Raw genomic sequence first — 16,328 nt, 5'->3', positions numbered from 1 at the left:
GAGGTAAAGAGAAATGTTGACATTTTACTCTGAACATTTTTTTTTACCCTTCTTTTTAGTAAAAAAAAAATCCCTATGTTTTAAAGTCATTTTTAATATAGTCGAATAATTAGTGATAATCAGTTGTATAGAGAATAACAGTCTCTTGGGAGGGATTTGATTGAATACGCTCCAAATTTTGTTACAGGAGAAACTGTCTTCAGGAGGATGGTAAATCTAAGTAGTTCAGTTGTTAGTTTCTTTTTCTCTCTTTCTTTCTTTATTTCTTTCTTTCTTTCTTCTTTCTTTCTTTCTTTTTTTTTTTTTTTTACCAATTGACTGAGATTTATTAATTTCTTTTACATGGCAAATAAAGGAATAACCTTAAGGATTTTTGGGATCTGGATTCAAATGAATATATCTGCCTGTTTTACCTCCTAAAACGGTGACAGAACAATGGAAACCGAGGTAGACATCAATGACTTCCTAGCTCCTGAACTGGTTAAACCTAACAATGGGGTAGTGGTTGGCAAAAAGGAAGAGGGAGACACAAAGGCAAGAAATCTAACACAAGCTTTGAAGAAAAGGCCACAGGATCACCAATGGAATGAAAGAGCAGATTCCTGGGAATCTGCCTCAAGGTCAGCAGTCTCTCAACAGGAGCAATGAGTCTAGACAAACCAAGGGCTGCAAGTATGAACACATTTGTTGGGGCTCAACTGGATGCCTCCTTCTTGGTCTCCAGTCTCATTTCCTCCTGGCAGCCTTCCGAGTACCTAAATTGGAAACCCGACCACATGTTAAATAACACCCTTCAGTGCCTCTGTACTGCCTAACATATAAGACCCCAGCTCTAGCTTATCAGGATCCCACAATCAGATTCACCTCTCTGGGTCTCCCTCCTCCAGAGACAATGCTCCAGCCACACCGTTCCAGGCTGTTTCTTCCTTCCTTCTCTTTGCTCATGTCAGTCCTCTGCCGGGAAAGTCCTCCTCTGATCTTTACCCAGCTACCCTAGTTCTCCAGATCTGGTTTGTGGATTTTCCCTGAACCTTCCTTCAGATGACCAGGGGCATCTCTCTTTTACTGGAATCATTCCATTACAATGACTGGTTTGTGTGACTGGTTCCCTTTCAACACTCTGAGTTATTGAGGGCAGTTGCTATGTTTTACTAATTTTTAGAATCCCTGGCACCTACCATAGTCACCCAGTGAAAGTTTGTTGAGGGAAATAAAATTCCTTAAAGTGGGGAGGGGGGGACCCTGGGTGGCTTGGTGGTTAAGTGTCTGCCTTCAGCTCAGGGCCTGATCCTGGAGTCCTGGGATCAAGTCCCACATCGGGCTCCCTGCATGGAGCCTGCTTCTCCCTCTGCCTGTGTCTCTGCCTCTCTATCTCTCTCATGAATAAATAAATAAAATCTTTTTTAAAAAATAGGGAGGCTTCTATGTACTATTTTGCAGTGGTTCAGTACATGAGCAGAGTTTAAAGGCTGGTTCTCTTCTTTTTAATATCTAGGTGACTTCAAACAAGATTTTCTAACGTATTAATGAAAACCAACCTGGTAAAGTAAACTAACCCCATCTGATAGAGCTATTGGGAAGAGTAAATGAAATCAGGAATATGAAGCACTTAGCTCAATTCACCCAAGGTCAGTTCTTTCCTTGTGCCTATGCCATGTGCCCCCAAATCTCAAATATCACTCCCAACACAGTTTGGGACAGTAAACAAAGTCTGTTTACCCAAGATATGTTTAATTGTAAGAATAAAGGTCAACTCTTCATAAAAAGGAAACTATGGTCCCATCTTAGAAGTGCTGCATGCATCCTTCTCTTACTTCTTTGAGTAGCAATATTTCTGGATTTCTTCTGTGAGCCATAGGCAGTGCAGGATGCGCTTCTTTTCGGCAGCCAGCTCCTTTTCAGAAAACTGACCCAAAAGTTTCTGGACAAATATATTTTGATCTTTCAGGAAAATATTCTTATTGACTCCTACATTTGGCATGTTCTCCAGGGAACCAGATTTAAAATGGAAGCTTAAATGTCGGTTTTGTTTTAGACCAGGCCTTTTCTCTTCAATTCATGTGAGTGGACGTTTGTTCTCTGTCTCCAAGCACACAGTCATTTTCATATATTGATCTTGCTTTCTTTCTTCCAATGTGGCGGATATAAGAGAAAGCTCCCCAGAGAGGGAGACCAGCCAGGTCAGGTGAGAAATGCCACTAAACGCAGGGAAACCAAACCGCTCTTCTTCCAATGGACCAGCTGTGAAGAAAAGAGACCCTTTCAGCAGATCTTTCCCCACCACTTTTTTCTGGAATGCAAACTCTTCCATCAAGAGTTCAACATGCTCCTCATGCAAGACCTTCCCTTTCTGCTCAGCCAGCTTCCACAGGTCCTGAGCTTCTGCCTGAGAGAGTGTCATGAGATATTCCACAAGGACATGCTTGCCAGCATTAAGGAACTGCCTGATATTGTCCGCACGGCTGGAAGTTTCACTGCAAATATAAGCAACCTCAACCTCCTGTCTGGAAAGAGCATCTTCCAAAGAAATCTGCTGGACTTCATCAATGTTCCCAAGCTCTCATCTCTGCATTCATCTTGATCTCTTCCTTCAGTGGCTGTCGCAGGGCACAAAGCTCTGGCCTCCGTGCAGCCACCCTGCCACCACCACCTGCCTGGCCACGGAGACGGGCCTGTTAGAGAGTTTCTTACCCCTGCAGTGGGTGCCACTGGCACTCCAGCAGAGCCCTTGCACTGGGCCAGGACACCCATCCTCCAGAGGCTGAGAGTGTTGGCTGCTAATAGCTCACTGTTACTTCTTTCTCCAGAGAATTGTTCTCTGCCCTGTGGGAACCTCCTACCTTTCCAGGGAGGTTATTTTTCTACCCATGTCCCATTCCCTGGAGGAGTAGGAGCTGCTGAAAGAAGTTGTGAGCAGCCAATGTCTGAGTGACATGGTGGTTTGAATGCTCGGCCTCCTAGACTCAAGAAGAGCTGGGATCAGGCTGAGGCTCAAACTCCAGCTGTGACTGCATCTTTGCTGAAATCCTCCCCTTTGCCCCATCCTGCTTCCTTGTTTCCTTTCTTCTGCAGTCACTCCCTTAAAAAGTCTTTCACAAGAATCCTTGTCTCAGGCCCTGCTACTAAGGAGTACAACCCAAGATGTCCCCATTGCTCCCCACCAAAAGGGGCCACATAGTGCCTGAGCCTCTCACAAATGTATTCAGTAAACCTTCAATGAGCAGACAACTCCAAACCTATTTAAATTATTCCAGGGCACACAGAAAGGAAAAAAAACACACATCCAAATTCATTTTGTGAGGCCTTGACATCATGGATACCTAACTTCTGTGCTTGTGCTTCTGACAAGCACAAGAAAACAATCAATTGATCTGACATATAGGTATTAATGCAAATACTTTTAAGTAAAATATAAACAACAACAAAATTAGCTATTGAAAGAATGACTCACCATGCCCAGATGAGTTTCATAACCTATTGACATAATTTGCCCCATAAGGTGGTCAGGGACCATAAAACCTATGATATTCTAAATATTATAAAAAGATACTTAAGTTCCATATTTATTTATTATTTTTAGGAATAGTGGATACTTTAATAGAGATATATAATATATAATATAGATATAATAAAGATATCTGGAAAGTATAAAGGAAGAATAGATTTTATTTCAAAAGCAGAAAAAAGGGTTTTTAAATTCAATCAAATAAATATAATAAGAAACATAGGATCTTTAAAAACATGTAAAACATAACTATTAGAATATAGACGGTATTAATAAAAGGAAAAATATTTGCTACTCTTTTCTAAAATACCTCAATCTTATTAAAAAAAAATAAAATCTCCCTGAATTAAAGTATGAAGGTAATTAATGTGATCTCTATTAGAATCCCAAGAAGTCGATTTCATTGACTGGTTGAGTTTTTTTAGGAAAGAAACAAGATCTCAGGGAAAAATAATGATACAAAAATAACCAGAAAGACCCTGAAAAGCAGAGTAAGTAGGTGGCAGGAATAGGCTCAAAAGACAAAACATTATAAAGTTAGAGTAATTTAATGAGATAATGAATGTAAATTGCTTAACACATGCCTGACACAAGAATGGAGGGAAAGATTAATGGAACAAAATTGAATAAAAAAACAGAAACAAATACAGATGGAGATTTAATTTATGATAAAGTTCGCATTTTAAATCACTGGGGAAAGATGGATTATTCAATGAGTGGATTCTGGACTCCTGCAAAGTCTTCTAAATATAAAATAAAGTAAAACTGAATCTCTACATCATTTCTTTTATCAAAAGTCATCTCAGTGATATGAACAGTAAGAAATGAAATCTTACAAGAGCTAGAAGAAAACATAGGAATTTAAGAAATTAATCTCAATTTCTAAGCAAGATCTTTCTAGTCTTGAAATAGGGAGTCTCTCTACTCAGTGGGTTATAGACATAACCATTTAATTTTTGCCTTTACTATCAAAAAACAAATAGCCAACAGAGTAAAAGTATTTAAAATCCATATGACAAAACATTAATTCTCCTACTGTCAAAAGAACATTTAATTTAAAAGATTATCATCCCAACTTATAAAAGTGAGACAAAGCTTTATAGCATTGTTTATATAGGGGCATATATTGTTAAATTGTATTTAACAATTTATATGTTTCACACAGTGTTTTATAAAGTCAATATGACTTTTGAACATATATAAAGATACCCACACTTGTAATTTAAAAATAATAGCAAAGATGAATACATAGTGCTTGGGGAGCAAGTGAATAAACATGTATTTTCAAACCCTATTGTGCCAGTGAAGATGAATGCAAACCCTGGGGGGAGGGGGAGGAGCATTTGGCAAGATTTATACAAACGTAAAATGCACTGAATGAGGGTTCCTTCAATCCTTCTGCTCAGTACTTATTCTATGGACAAAGCTCCCCTTTCGCCAAAAAAACTTTAGTACAAAGAGGTTCATTGCGGCACTAACTGAAAGACTGTAAACAATCCAAATGCCCCCCAGTAAGAAAACAGTTAAAACAAAAACAATCCATATCAGGTTTACTTATTTAATCCATGTGGACAAAGTTTAAATAATTAAATCAATAAACTATACACCACACAGGGGTTGTCAAATTTTTGCTGGAAAAGGTCAAGTAGTAAATATTTTAGGCTTTTCACACAACACAGTCTCTGTTACAACTACTCAACTCTGCCATTACATAAATAGATGTGTCTGTGTTTGAATAAAACTTTATTCATAATAGCAGGTAGGAGACTGATTCTGGCCCTGGGGCCATAATTTTCCTATCCCTAAGTGGATTTATTTATAGATCAATGAGTTATCTGGATTCATTTATAGATAAAGAAGTTACCTATATTTATTGATGGGTGTATGGATACAGATATATAGATAATGTGTGCATTTGTTTATGAAAAGAGACTCTGGAACAGTTTAAGTATATAATATATATTAAGTTGTATAAATATATTATAAATATATGTCACATCATATTTTCATATTTGTTAAATATTCATATTTGTTAAATAAGTAAACATTCCCTGAGCAATAACACTGCATAGCTGTGAAAAAATGAGGAAATCTATGTATTATACTATAGAAAACCTCAGACAAAGTGAGCAGAAAATGCAAGTGGCAGGCCCATGGGAAGAGTAGACTCCCATTTGTATTTAACAATTTATATGTTTTACAGAGTGTTTTGTAAATGATACAGAAGAAGCTGTTATTGTCTCTAGGGAGGGGACTGAGGAACTGGCTTTCTGGGGAAATAGAGAAAAATTCACTTCCCTGTTAGCTTCTTTTTCACTGTTGCTTTTTTCACCATATGTATATGTAATTTTTTGAATGCAGAAAAGTATTTTAAAAAATTAATACAATTTACGGAATGGGGCATCAGAGTTTAGTAACCTAACAGAGTTTGAAAGTGAGGCATTTGGGCAGCTGGTATCCCAGCTAGGATGGCCATGGCAGTTATTAAAGTATTGAAATGTACCTAGACCAGTTGATAAATAACCATTGCCCTAACACCTGAAGTGTCCTCTGGCAGCCAGGCCACCCTGGCCTTTCCTCAGGAACCGCCACTCCTTCCTCAACTCCCATGATTCAGCAACTGTGAGTTCTAAGCAAAACTCACAACTTCCCTGAGTTTCTTTTTATGCATCAGTGAAACGTTGCCAGTAATAGTTGGCCTACCCGGCCCTGGAGTATGAAAGGAGGTAACATATCTAAAAGCACTCTCTGCAAAATACAAAACTCCAGGCTAACATAAGATAATTAACATCATTTTTTTGCACTTAGAGCCTGTCGGCAAAGATAATGTAAGGTATTTGTTCTAGGAACACAATCATTTTCTACCATCCTGGCTCAAAACATCACCTTTCATTCATACCTCTTTTATAGCGAGAATAATAGTATTGTCTAGTTTTTTGAATATGTGTCAATTTCCTTTGCTATCTAGAATTCCTTGAGGACAGAAAATGTGGCTTATTTATTTGCACATACTCGGGACCTGGTATAATGGCTGATGTAGACTCAATATGTCTGATGAATAAATACATAGCAAGGGAGCAAAGGAGCAAAAGGAGAGAGACCTACCAAAAGAAATTTGGTATATGTGTTAAGACTCTACTTCCCAATAGCTTCCTGAGTAACTCAGTGACTTAGTTCATAGCAGCAGTCTTGGGGTAAGAACACGATCGATGAAGCATTGCTTGAATACACTGATAAGATTCTAACTCCTTATGATTTATTTGACAAATATTTGAGCGCCTACAGGAATCATGGTGGGTACTTGGAATTCAATATGAGCAAAGCAGACACATCTCCATCTGTCTTGGAACTTGTGGTCTAATGGGTGAGTCAGACATTAATGAAAACTATCACGTAGATGTGGGGAGAGGCAGAGGTTTTGGGGGGAGGGGCAGAGAATCTCAAGCAGACTCCACACAGAGCTCAGAGCCCAGTGCTAGGCTCAATTTCACAACCCTGAGATCATGACCTGAGCCAAAATCAAGAGTCAGACACTTAACTGACTGAACCACCCAGGTGCCCCGAAGGCATTTTTTTTTATTTTAATGGAGTTAAGTGGTATGAAGGAAATGAACATAGTTCTGTGAGTGCATATTACAAAGGAGAGTCTTGCCGATGGCAGGGGTGGGGGGTATTTATCAGGGAGGTCTTCCCTGGGGAAATCACACACAGGCTGAGGGCTGAAGAAGTAGTAACTAGATCAGGTCTCTCTGTCCAGAGGAAGTATATGCAAAGGCCCTGTGGAAAGCAGTAAGTGCCTTTAAAGACCAGGTGAGACAGCATGGTTATACCGCATGGAGAAAGGAGAAAGTAATGATAGGCTGATTTAGAAAGACACCCTCTGGGTAGCTGGGATGGCTCAGCGGTTTAGTGCCACCTTTGGCCCAGGGTGTGAGCCTGGGGACCCGGGATTGAGTCCCACATCAGGCTCCCTGCATGGAGCCTGCTTCTCCCTCTGCCTGTGTCTCTGCCCCTCTCTCTCTCTCTCTCTCTCTCTCTCTCTCTGTGTGTGTGTGTGTGTGTCATGAATCAATAAATAAAATCTTTAAAGAAAAATAGAAAGACACCCCCAAACTCTTATCTCCCTGTTCTGGAGGTACACAGCCAGACTGCATGCTCCAGCTTCCCTTGCAGTTTGGCATAACCAGTGGAATGTGAAGAAAAGGAGGTGCCCCCAACCTTAAAGGAACAGCTGTCCTTCCTCCACATTTCTTTCTCAATTGACCTGTGGGATAAAGATGATGATGAGGCCCCACAGAAAGGAGGAGCTCAAGGATGGAAGGACCCTGGGTCTCCCAGGAAAGCTATGAGCTACCCTATGTCTGTTTGGGATTTTGTGAGTGAGAAAAGTGAGAAAACACTTTTTTGTGTTTGAATCATTATATATTTTTGAATCTATTTATTTCTGCAGCCCAGCCTACTCTGTGAGAGTGAAAGGTGTGGACAAGGTCATGCAGGGCTTTGTGAGTCACATTCAAGATATTGGATCCCTTAAGAAATGGGGAGTCATGAAGAGATGGTGAGCCATGATCACATGTATATCTGAAAAACATGGTGCTGGTTGCTCCTTGAAGAGTGATACATTTCTCCGGTTTCCCATTTTACTTTGCCTGTCAGCCCCGTGGTGTATTAATTAAGGAGGTGGCAAAATGATCAGATACTTCAGAGATTTGCAGCAGGTTAGAAATAATGGAATAAAAATCATGAATATGAGCAGATAGGCAATGTCAAGAAAGGTCAGAGCTGGCAAAATATTAGGGCATTTTCCATGACAAAACAACACTGACACACGTATGGTCACAGTGGGCAAAGAAGAAGGCATGAAGCACTGTTAGCTGGATCTGGGGTTTGGAGTTAGGATGCATCTTGAATGTTCACTGGCTTTATGATCTTAGGCATATTACCTCTACTGGGTCTTTGAGTTCCCCTATAAATGAAATGGAATGACAGAGTTTATACTGCAAAATTGCCACAAGGACACAATGAGGCAATGACATTAGCCATTCTGTCCAGCTCCTGGTGTGGGGCTAGTGTACATCTATGCCGGCTGTCCTGAGCATCCAGAGCCGGGTTGGGAGGGAAAGGCCCCAGTAAACACCCAGGAGCCAAACATTCAGATGGATTCTAAAGATTGAGATTTCAGGCAGATGATTAAATATTTTAGAAAACCATCAAGAAGTTGGCATCTGTGGAAACCAGAAGAGTCATGATGCGGAAGTAGGAGAAAAGTCCATCCCAATTAGAAATAAAGATCTGCTAATTTAGGAGCTCTCAACCTCAGTGCAATTTGCACTGTGTGTTGGGGGAAGGAGGGTGTCCTGTGCCCTGTAGGCTGTTTAGCAGCATCCCTAGCCTCTACCTACTAGACGCCAGGAGCACCTCCCTCAGTCGTGACAACCAAAAGTATCTCCAGACATTGACACATGTCTCCCACTCTTCTGTTCATTCATCCGGTGAATGCTTTTCACAAGGGAATATATGAAGAATTACATGGACACATCCCCACCGTATGGAACTCGCATTCAAGAATTCACATTTTCTTTTCCCCACTACTCAGCTCTTGATCTCGTGGATATAGTGACACTAAAATATTTAGAGATTTTAATGAGACAGATAGGCTACTTGAACAGAGTACTATTAAGTTTTGATTTTTCTTTCATCTCCTCATTGAAAAAAATACATTTTAAAAACAGTTGCTAAACAGGTACTGAGACCTATGTGATCTCAGTTGCATTCTGGTTTCCTGTACTTTTTAAGACTCATTTTGGGATGCCTGGGTGACTCAGCGGTTGGGCATCTGCCTTCCACTCAAGGTGTGATCCTGGGGTCCGGGATCTAGTCCCTAATCAGACTCCTTGCAGGGAGACTGCTTCTCCCTCCGCCTGTGTCTCTGCCTCTGTGTGTGTGTCTCTCGTGAATAAATAAATAAATTCTTAAAAAAAAAAAAAAAAAGACTGATCTTGATGTCAAAGATCTGTATCAGCGTCTTAGGGTCCAATGACTTCTATGTGACCTAACGTGTCTCTTTTAAATTACTGAATTAGTTTTCTACCCTGTATAACAAATCACCACAAGTGTAGCTGATTAAAACAATACCCAGTTATTATTATAGAGTAATAATACTTATTATCTTGCAGTTTTGTTGGTGTGGAAGCAAGAAATCCGGGCAAGTTCTACTGGGTTCTCTGCTTAGGGTCTCACCAGGCTGAAGTCCAAGTGTTGGCCAGGTCCTGCTGTCATCTGAAGGCTCTGGGGAAAATGCACTTTCAGGTTCATTCAGGTGGTTGGCAGCACTCAGGTCCTTGTGGTTTAAGGACCTACGACGCTCCCATTAAACAGTTAGTAAGGGCTCACTGTTGGGCAGGAGCTATTCTCAGCTTCCAGCTGGTGTTTCTGGTCCTGACATGTGGCCCCTCCATCTCCAAAACAGGATTGTCATGGTGCCTTGACTCCCCTTGAAGTGTCTTGAATATCTCTGACTTCTGTCATCAGCCAGTGAAAACACTCTAATTTCAGAGCGCTCACCTGATTAGCCAGATCCACCCAAATTATCTCACTATCTGCAGGGCTGCTGACTCGGGACCTTAATTCCATCTGCAAAATCTCTTCCCAGCAGCACCTAGATTCATGTTTGACAGGACAACCTGGACACAGGACTCTGGAGGCATCTTCAGAATTCTATCTACCACAGCCATCCAGAAAGTGGACAGTGGAGCTCACGAGGGGACCCAGGATCTCAAAGTTTTCTTTCATGCCCATCTTTACCTGAGGCTGGGGACCTGCCCCTTTCATGTCCATAGGGACCTGTAAGCCACAAGAAGGTAGTGAGTGTGGTGCTTGGTAAAGATAATTTAATCCTGATGCCCATTTGTCCTGGAACCCTGAAAAGACTAAATTGAATGTTGAATGGTTAGAGGAATTCACATACAATCAAATTTCCTCTTTTTTGTTACATGATTTAATATTTACTTTGTTTCCTCTTACTGGGGTTTTAATTTGGTTGCAACAGAGAGTGAAGCCTCTATGCTCTGCATTCTATTGTGACATCCCAGTTGTCACCAGGAGCTGGATTATAGGCTTCACAAAAGTGAGGGGGCAGAAATATTCTAATTGCGTTTTTAATTATACAATAACAAAAGCTATTACGAACCAGAAAGAATACCTTAAAATTAATTATCAGCCAAAATAAGATCCTCAGAAAGGCCTTTCAAAGCTTAATCAAGATAAAATGAAATGAACATAAAATTAAATTTTAAAAAATCCACTAAAAGACGAAGGAATTCAGAGAAGAACATGAAAAAAATAATTTATGGGAGAATAAGGGCTCTAAATTAGATACATCTCTTGAATCATTGTCAAGGACATATCTTACTTGAATTATGATCAAAAACCCATATCAACCTCCCTCCACTAGAAAAATAGGAAAGAATGACTCAAATTGTCGTCTGCCTTCCAGGTATGACTCAATTCCCAATTCTATGACAATTTTCAAGCTGTTTTTATAAAACACCAGCACAAATGAATGTCAGTTTAGGAACAGAGAGCATACCTCTCTTGACCCCAGTCTTCAGAAGAGTCAAACATTTGAAGATTTTCTAGCTTCCGGGAAACACCACCAATCTCAAAGATAAAATACGGATGTGCTTGTTCCATACAGAAGAGAGTCCCCTTGTGTCTTTAAAATGAAACTAGCATATGTCCCATGGTGTTATCCCAACTCATTCCTTTTTGAGTCAAGAGGGAATCTCTTAAAAGTGAAGGCATGAAGGCCCTCCTCCCAAGCCCACCACATTACTCATTGTAGCCTGCTGTGATATAGTAGACATCTGTATGATTTGTTTGTTTGCTAATTCACCTTCCAGGTGCACATTACATCTTCTTCTCGTAATCGCATTCTACTTTCCAATGGAGAAACTTTCCTCCCTTCTCTTAATCCATTTGGCTTGGGGGAAGGGACAATGGCCCATCCCCAGTCCCATCTATATATTGGATCATATATACATATGATCCAAGATCAGAACATTAGATGTCCTGGCCTCAGTGATTGGTTCCAGGATGGGTATGTGACATCAGTTAGGCCAATAAGACAAGTATCTCCAATCTTTGCTAAAACTGTTGATTTTACCACTTTGGGTGGTCTTAACTGGTAGGTAAGTCTTAGGTCAGCTGGCATCATCTTTCTTCCAAAAGAAGCATTCCTGGGAATGGAACTAATCCAAAAAAGAAAAAACAGACTTAAGAGAGGGAGAGAGAAAAGGTCTTGGCACTATTATTTGAGTACCTGGATCCAGCTTTACCTGAAACCATATACAGCTGTAATTTTCATTTACATCAGCAAATAGATTTACTTTTCACATTGAACCAGTTTGAGCTGATTTTCTGCCATGAAATTAAGAGTCATGACTAATCACTTTGTCTGGAAAGACTGTCACAGCTGCTGTGTACTCTCAGCAATTTTTTTTTTCTTTTGCCTCCTCTGCTTCCTCTATACTATGCAAATTTCCTTCTCTACGGCTTTGTTTACTTGCTCCCGCCAATCTGAAATGCCCTCTGTGTGTCTCCTTCACAGCCCATATTAAATCCCAACCTCAAGAAGCCATTGTGATCTGCATCTAACTCCCGTTTCAAAAGTCTACTACACTGCTGTCGTTACATCCTCTATGGTTTATGTCCCAGTTCATCTACTTACAAGTTCTGTCCCCAGCTATCTTATAGGATCCTAGAATAAGACATTTCTCTGTCAATCTTCAGAGTTTTGACCCAATGTTCACCTCAAGCCTGCAGCATCTCTCATTTGAGCTGCTGCTAAAGCCTCCGGTCTGAACTCTCCATGCCCACATTTCCCCGCAGCTGAAGGGTACCCCTGCTGAAAACCCTTTGGTGCATTTGGAATGCTCTAAGAATCATAAGAATCATATCCAAAGTCCTTAAAGTGACCTACAGAGCTCCACAGGGTCTGGCCTCTGACTTGTTCTCCACCTGCCTTTCCCACCCTCCTCCTGCCTACTCTCTGCTCCAGTTGTACTCAAAGTGTTTGGTCCCTCCTCCCCACCATGGCTCCCCCATCAGAGAGGAGTACCTGCTGTCCCATTTTCCCTTAACACGCACCCCCCCCCCTTCTTTCCTAATTAGCTCTTATTCATGCTTTAGGCTTCAGTGCAAGCTCCACTCCCTTGGGAAGAATGTGTATGACCCCAATGATTCAATTACCTTTCACCACCCCTATTATAAGCTTTTGTGACTCCATGGCCTCTCTTTCACTGCATTTATTAAATTTGCCATTATTATGTTAATGTGTATATTCACATATTTGACCATTTTGTTAGCATCTCTCTCCTGTCTGAACATGAGCACTATGAGATGCAGAACAATGACTGTCTTTCCTCACTATCATATCTCCAGCACTTAGCAAATACAACATCCCAGTAGGCACTTAGCACACATTGGCTGAATCAATGGAAGAATCACCTGGCTGGGGCCCAACAAATATTGCTGGCTGGCTGGAAGGTCAGATAGAAAGAAGGACGGCTAGAGGAAGGATGGATGCATGAAATTAGCAGTGAATGCACTTCTTTCCTCCAGCTGTGACTGCTGCCTGTATTTGGAAAGCTTAGTAAAAATAAATAAGGCTCTTAAGAAATGATTGCAGACTTGTCTGGAAAGATGAGCTCTCAGATGAGACACAGCAGTCACAGAGACCTAAACCGAGAGCAGGACAACCTCTAAGACAATAGAAAGCATAAGAACCATGGAGAAGCTTTGAACAGTTGATAATTTTGCCCTGTGAGTGGCAGGCACCAAACATGTAATTTTGATGCCTAGTACCCCAATTCTGTAATTGAGCTCCATGTTTGCTTTGGGCCAAAAGAACAGCTAGGCGGAGACTATTTATATAATCACAGAGCCTTTTTTTGATGTAGATTTCTAAGGCACTAGAGTCATATTTTATTAATACAGGTTTTCTTTGTGTGAAAACTAGCAGAGTTTCGCAGACCCAAGGTATTTAAAAACTTCTTTTTTATCATGCCTGTCTCTATCCAGGTAAGTCAAGCTATTGAAAAAAATAAAAGAAAGAAAGGAAAATAAAACAAATTTCATTCTTACAAGTCCTATCACCTGCTGATGGTTTTACGTGCATTAAAACATGCATGGATGATAAAGATTTTGATGTTTTCAAATGAGTTTTTAGTTTCCCAGACAAAATGGAATGTAAGAAGGATGATAAGGAAAATAATTTAGTGGTTAAGAACTGTGGCAGGCACTTTCTGAGAGCTTTCTATGTATGCTTATAGCATGGAATCTGCAAAATAGCCCCAGAAGCCAAGCATTATTTTCTCCCCTTAAGAGATAAAAAAAGGAAGAGTCAGAGAGGTTTAGACACCTGTTCAAGGGCATTCAGTAAGCAAGACACAGAACCTGGATTTGAACCCATATCTGCCTGGTTGAATAAACCTCAGAACATTTGCCCGCCCAACTACATTGCCTCTTTGTCAAAGAGTCCCCAGGAGAACTCCACCTGCCCAATCTAGGAGTCAAGAGTTTTATGGCTTCTGTAGAAGTACTCACCAAACTAAAGGCAACTATGAATTGCTCTTTGATGATGATCATCATCCCTATGCTAACCACTGGGGATAAATGAATAGGATAAATATTTGCCTTTGAGAAGCTCATAATCTAGGTGGTTCTGCTCCAGTGCAAGAGGAAGAATAATTTTGGGTTCACTGGACTGGGGAGATGAGGAGTAATCCAGAAAGTCATACAGGGTAGGCAGTATTGGGAAGTCTTGGGAACCCTTCAGGGAAAGGTGGTTCCAACACAAACACTCTGAAAGCCACAGGGCAAAAAGTATGCCCTCCAAGTGAAAATTCAAAGTCTAAATGTGCAGCCACTTATCAAATGAGGTTACCGTACACAATGACAGATATAAAAACCACATCCTAGGTCACTGCAAGCATCCCCTACCCACAAACATATAACCACCAAGGTTCCCACCTGTGGAGCACATCATCATCAACTGGACACAGTGTAAAAAATACAGATTCCTCAGGATGGCTGGGTGGCTCAGTGGTTGAGTGTATGCCCTGGGCTCAGGTCATGATCCCGGAGTCCTGGGATTGAGTCCTGCATTGGGCTCCCTGCAGGGAGCCTACTTCTCCCTCTGCCTATGTCTCTGTCTCTCTGTCTCTCATGAATAAATAAAATCTTAAAAAGAAATACAGGTTCCTGAGACTCCTCTCCCATGGGATTTTATTCATTAGGTCTGAAGTAAAACGCTTAAACCTGTGCTTTTAATAAGTGTTCCCAAAAGATAGCCATACTAATGGAGTGAATTTGGAATAAATGTTATATTGGTAGAAGCTGACCATTATAAACCATTCTAATATTCTGATTTATTTTTAAAATCTTTCATTCTGGCTTTCCTAGCTTTCATCTTTTATTTACATGTTTATTTGTCCATTGATTTGCTCCATCGATGTAGTATAGTTGTGAGTGTTATATGGCTTCATGGAAGATTCTGGTCTCAAACGAGCTGGACTGTCCCACTATCATACAACTTAGGGCAAGATATTTATCCTCTGGGTCTTTGTTTCATAGAAAGTGAAGGTGATAATGCCAGTCACAAAGTGTTACTTTTGAGTATGTAGTAAGTTTATAAAATGCCTAGCACCCAGAAAATGTTCAATGAATTTTAGTTCCCTGAAAGCTGGCCAGGTTTCAGACACTGTGCTTGGCATTGGGAAGACAGAAACGAATAAGATATGGCCTTTGTCTTAAAATATGCTCTCAAGTCTATGGTGTGGGATTCTTGGGGTATTATCCACATAAATCCACACTGGGTGACAAGCAAGAGAAAGATTCTATTAGGAGGATAAAGCATGAGCTAAACTAATATAAAAGCCAAACAACCAGGCCTCAGACAGGAGGGAAACCAAAGAAGCCCTGGAAATCTGGGAGCAGGAACCAATGGCCAGTCATTTGGGAGATGCCATGGTCGAGAGCTGTGATAATAATGATCAAACTCAACTACTGCCCCAGGCCCTGCCTTCACTTGCTTAAGATTCAAATTCAGGAGAGAGATTGATTGGCTGAGTTTGGGTAACATGCATGTCACACCTTAATGACAGTGCCACGATGGCTGCATAGATGCTCGGCAGACAGAACCATTGGTCCACTACAATCAGAGAGGGGAAGCATGCTCCAGCTATTTTGGAATGATTATTTTTTTTCCAAGCCCAAGGACATTTTTTCTTTTAGATATTTGCACGCAAAACCTGTACTATTCACCTCATCAAAGAAGATATACAGATGGCAAATAAACATGAAAAGACTCTCAACATCAGTCATTAGGGAAGTGCAAATTAAAGCAACAATGAGATACCACCACACACCTAGTAGAATGGCCAAAATCCAAAGCCCTGACAGCACTACAGGCCGGTGCGATGTGGAGCTACAAGAACTCTCATTCAGGCTGATGGGATCGCACATTGGTGCAGCCACTATGGAAGACAGTTTGGCAGTTTATTACAGAGCTAACGTAGTCTTATCGCACGATCCAGCAGTTGTGTTCCTTGGTGTTCACCCAGATGAGCCGAACACCTATCTCCATACAGAATTCTGCACATGAATGTTTATTGCAGCTTTATTCGTAATTGTCAAAACTTGGAAGCAACCAAGATGTCCTTCAGTAGGTGAATGGATAAACAAACTGTAATATATTCACACAGTGCAGTATTATCCAGAGGAATAAAAGAAACGAGGTAAAGCCATGGAAAGACATGGAGGA

The 16,328-nt window shown here is 40.7% G+C and overlaps 1 pseudogene; it reads right to left on the bottom strand.

Moving 5' to 3' along the window:
- Positions 1 to 1,810: 1,810 nt before the first annotated feature.
- LOC112932236 (biliverdin reductase A pseudogene) lies at positions 1,811 to 2,751 on the bottom strand (annotated as a pseudogene).
- Positions 2,752 to 16,328: the final 13,577 nt, after the last annotated feature.

The sequence above is a fragment of the Vulpes vulpes genome, chromosome 14 (assembly GCF_048418805.1).
Source record: "Vulpes vulpes isolate BD-2025 chromosome 14, VulVul3, whole genome shotgun sequence".
NCBI classification, from domain to species: Eukaryota; Metazoa; Chordata; class Mammalia; order Carnivora; family Canidae; genus Vulpes; species Vulpes vulpes.
This window is presented reverse-complemented; position numbering and strand designations above follow the sequence as displayed.